This window comes from Musca autumnalis, unplaced genomic scaffold (assembly GCF_047663935.1).
Source record: "Musca autumnalis isolate F117 unplaced genomic scaffold, ASM4766393v1 scaffold_3, whole genome shotgun sequence".
Lineage (NCBI taxonomy): Eukaryota > Metazoa > Arthropoda > Insecta > Diptera > Muscidae > Musca > Musca autumnalis.
The window spans coordinates 94,037,839-94,042,990 of NW_027411866.1; positions in this window are offsets into that span (position 1 = coordinate 94,037,839).

The following is a 5,152-nucleotide window of genomic DNA, read 5'->3' on the forward strand; positions in this document are numbered from 1 at the left end:
AATGAGATGATTTCATTTTTGTATGCGAAATCATGATAAATTTTGCTGGATTTCGCGCGAAATCACGAAACGCATTCGAAATCACGAAACGACGACGAATGTAAACCAAGCATTAAGCAATGGAATTGACAGTTGTAACCTCATCCAAATCCGAACGACGTGCCGCACACTAAAACACCACTTACAGAGATGTGATATTTTGTTAAATTAAAAAAAAATAAAGCCCTAATACAGAAAGTATACAAATAATGGCAATTTTCGATATTTTTTAAAATTTGATACAATAAATGTAATTTTTGGAGTTCATCATTTCTCCAAATAGGTCAGATGAAGATTCACATAGGTTTCAGAGATATAGCCCAGAATTGCTTTAAAAAGTCATGTTTAGTTGGGCCATAATATGACTATATGAAACAAAAGACTGAAACAGCTTCACCTTTTTCAAAGAATTTCCAGCGACCCCAAAGATTTTTGCAAGAATTCTACTTCCTGCGAGAAATTATCCATTTAGTCGATGGTCAGACTAGCAAGGTTTCTTGAAACCAATTTCGTTAAAGTTTCTTTTCAAGTTTCGTTAGTGTCCACACACGTTAACGTGAAATTTAAGATTTTTGTTGTGTTTTTCAAACCAATAAAAACAAAACAAACATAAATAAACTAAAAAAACAACACAAAATAATTAACATTAATAATTAATAGTTAAATTTTCACTATTTCATTAATTAAATGTTTTTTATTAAATCTTTTTATGCTTGTTTTGAAAAAACTTGCAACGAATAACAAGAAGAGGCAACATAACAAACACAGAAAACCATGTACATTGGTTTCACTAGTTCAATGGTGGGCAAATTGCGAGAGACTCGTGTATTTTTTACACTTTTGTGTATGAGGCCGAGCATTTCTGCCCAACAGTGCACTAGTTCATACCCCTCGCCTATAAACTTGACGTCGCCATGTTGAAATCGTGCTAGTCTGACCTTCGACCAAGAAGAGGCAACACAACAAACACAGAAAACCATGTATGTACAGTGTTGGTCACACAATTAGCACACCCCACTACCAAAATTTATTTTGCCTAAAAAGACCTTCAAAAGTAGTTGTATTTAATAAAGTATTTGTACTAATATATTCTCAGTAGTATGCTTAAAGAATACAACGCAATACAGAAACTGAAACATAACTGCCAATTTGAATAACCTCCAAAAATGTAAAAAATGTACTAAATTCACAGGACACGTAATTAGCACACCTTTAAAGAATCACTAATATTGTGAATAGTTTCATTCTTTTCGTCCATATTCAGTTTTAAATCCCTTTCTTATGGGAATAAGTTCCAGTCTGCTAGTTATACTCTCCATCAGTCTCCGAAATTTCAGTGTCAGAAGGGAATTACATGGGGTTCACCTTGGGTCCTAAGGACTGATGAAAATTTCAGTTTTTGTAGTGTTTTTTATCGATTTTTTCACATGTAAACAAATTCATTGAGGCAAGTAGTTCATAGAAACATCAAATAAAACATTATATTCTTGTTCATCTTTGTAAATTTGCGAATAGTGGGATGTACCCACCAGCAGTGTGCATCTGTAAAGTCCGTTTGACACAAAAATTTTCATTAAAAAACTGTAATATGATGCTTTGAGCTATTGATTTTATAAATACTTATCCATCTGGACTGAATTTTATCGATATGTCGTGATGTATGCCACAATAAACCTATGTTCATCTCTATGGGACCTACGCAAATTTCGATAATTTTCTAAACATAAGGCAAATGGGAGACAGTGTAGTGAGACCGCAAGATAAAATGTTTCCCGGAGCTTAAAACGATTAAATTTAAAATCAATAATCCAGAAAACATTTATCTTGAATAGTATACTTTCATGGATTTTAACCAACTTCAGCAAACCTCAAAATCCTTTATTGTTAGAAAGGGTTATACCTTTAAACATTCTCATGTGCTACGTGTTCACCTAGTGCTTTGTTGACAGTTTTGAAGTGATAGGTCTTTGGTGTTATTCTGACGTGTAATAACAAATAACAAATGGTGTTATAAGTTGATCCTTCTTCACATAAGGGTGCATTTTGTTGATCTTCTTTCTATAAACCCCTTCCAAATCGAAAATTTTCTTGAATGAATCATCGACCTTAAACATGTTTTGAAAAGTTTTTGCACTTTATATTTAAATTTTGGTAATCGGTTAACAATTCCAATAATTTCAGATCCAATTGTACATTTGTTTTTAAAGTTTTGGCGACTTTCTGGCGTTTAAGTGTACATTACGAAAAATGATCCGCTAGTGGGATATATTTTGAGATTCCGGGGTGATAAATTATTTTTTCTTTCAAAAAATGATTTGTTCAATACGTTTTGAATATGAATTAACTTCAATATGAATTCATTTTTGTATATTAATTGAATTAAATTAAAAAATCTTAGGGTGTGCTAATTATATGTCCCCTTGATAATTTTGGTGTCTTCACAAAACGTTTATTTTCAAAAAACCACTGATAATAATATTCACTTATATCATCAAATCTGTTAAATACATTATAGAAAAGGAGTTTGTTTACGAAAATATTTCAATTTGCCCTATCAAAACTTTTAGCTAGCTGAAATCATTTTGCCCCAAAGGGGTGTGCTAATTCTGTTACCAACACTGTATATGGGTTTCACTACTTCATACCCCTCGTCTATAAACTTGACGTCGCCATGTTGAAATCTTGCTAGTCTGACCATAGATTTAATGGAATGATATGGAAACATTCAAATTGAAAATGTAACGAATTTTCATTGATGTTTTTCAAAATATTTAATGAAATGTGAAAAAATATTAGTTTTTTATATACAGTGAGTCAATTAAGTATTTTTCCTCCTTAGAAAATTGAAAAAATTTCAATAAAATCGTTTGAAAATCAAATTAGTGGTCAAAAAGTCGATTATTTATGTGTAGTATGTTTGTGGGTAGTTTAGTATCCAATATCTGCTAGAAACGCTTAATGGGTCTCTGCGAAAGGCTTAATGGTCTTCTAGATATTGACCAAAATCTATAACATCATAAAATATTTTACCTCAAAAAAGTATTTTGCCTTTTACATATTTTTTGAGAAAAAGACATTTTTGTTAAACTCTAAAGATTTTTATTGCAACCGTTGGAGATAATGACATTATGCAACTGTTTCGGCACCAGTTCTACCACCTTGCGACATGTTTACGCGGTTATTTTCTCCAATTTTCCTACATTAATTTCTTTGACAATATGTTTTATTAATTTTGGTTATTACCGACATTAATCTCTAAGAAAATCAGTGAAAAATGATTCGCCGCTACCTTCAAATCATAACAAAAACTTAAAAAGTAAATAAAAAGCTAAGAAGCATCGCGAATAGTGAAAGAAATTATAGTTTGGAACTATGAAAATCAAGAACAGAGGCAAAAAAATATTTAAAAAATCGCGAAGATCACTCCTGACCGCTTCCAAAAATGAATCGTGTCTTCAATACTAATCTCGGAACCAATGTCTTGGATGAAGTGTCCACAAGGTTCCAAAATCCAAAGATATTGACGGTGTTATAGAAAGAAAAAAACCATATTATTTTTTAATAAATAAGACAAAATAGATCGCTCTTTATTGGTATTTTCCCGCAACATGTGAGGGTCATCCGATGCAAATATATTTAAATACCTTCGCCACTAAACCGCACCATTTTTAAAATTCAATTTTATAACTTCAGAGGTCTTGGCAATGGATGATTGTTTCCCTATATTTTCCAATTATTTTCTAATGTTTTATTTGCTACAAAACCATCAATATCTCTGGATTTTGGAAACTTGTGGGCAATTTATGCAAGACATTGGTTCCGAGATTAATATTGAAGACACGATTAATTTTTGGAAGCGGTCAGGTAGGATCTTCGTGATTTTTTAAATATTTTTTTGCCTCTGTTCTTGATTTTCATAGTTCCAAACTATAATTTCGTTCACTATTCGCGATGCATCTTAGCTTTTTATTTACTTTTTAAGTTTTTGTTATGATTTGAAGGTAGCGGCGAATCATTTTTCACTGATTTTCTTAGAGATTAATGTCGGTAATGACCAAAATTAATAAAACATATTGTCAAAGAAATTAATGTAGAAAAATTGGAGAAAATAACCGCGTAAACATGTCGCAAGGTGGTAGAACTGGTGCCGAAACAGTTGCATAATGTCATTATCTCCAACGGTTGCAATAAAAATCTTTAGAGTTTAACAAAAATGTCTTTTTCTCAAAAAATATGTAAAAGGCAAAATACTTTATTGAGGTAAAATATTTTATGTTGTTATAGATTTTGGTCAATATCTAGAAGACCATTAAGCCTTTCGCTGCGTTTCTTGCAGATTAGCTTTTATTTACTTTTTAAGTTTTTGTTATGATTTGAAGGTAGCGGCGAATCATTTTTCACTGATTTTCTTAGAGATTAATGTCGGTAATGACCAAAATTAATAAAACATATTGTCAAAGAAATTAATGTAGAAAAATTGGAGAAAATAACCGCGTAAACATGTCGCAAGGTGGTAGAACTGGTGCCGAAACAGTTGCATAATGTCATTATCTCCAACGGTTGCAATAAAAATCTTTAGAGTTTAACAAAAATGTCTTTTTCTCAAAAAATATGTAAAAGGCAAAATACTTTATTGAGGTAAAATATTTTATGTTGTTATAGATTTTGGTCAATATCTAGAAGACCATTTAGCCTTTCGCTGCGTTTCTAGCAGATATTGGATACTAAACTACCCACAAACATACTACACATAAATAATCGACTTTTTGACCACTAATTTGATGGTTTCAAACGATTTTATTGAAATTTTTTCAATTTTCTAAGGAGGAAAAATACTTAATTGACTCACTGTATGTACCAATAATTTATAGACATTTCATTTTCTTCTTTTGTTTAAATAAACGGGAGACACTAACATTACAAACAATTAATCAAAAACAATTTTCTATCTGGCTGTTGAGTTGTATTTGTTGTAGTATTTACTTTACCTTGTTTGTTCTATCATGCGTTATGGTATAGCCCCATATAACGCGAATTTTCGCTTTTAGGAATTTTGAATGTATTAGTCCAAAGTTGCCCCTGTAATATAGGATTTTGTATTTGCAGAGGTTAA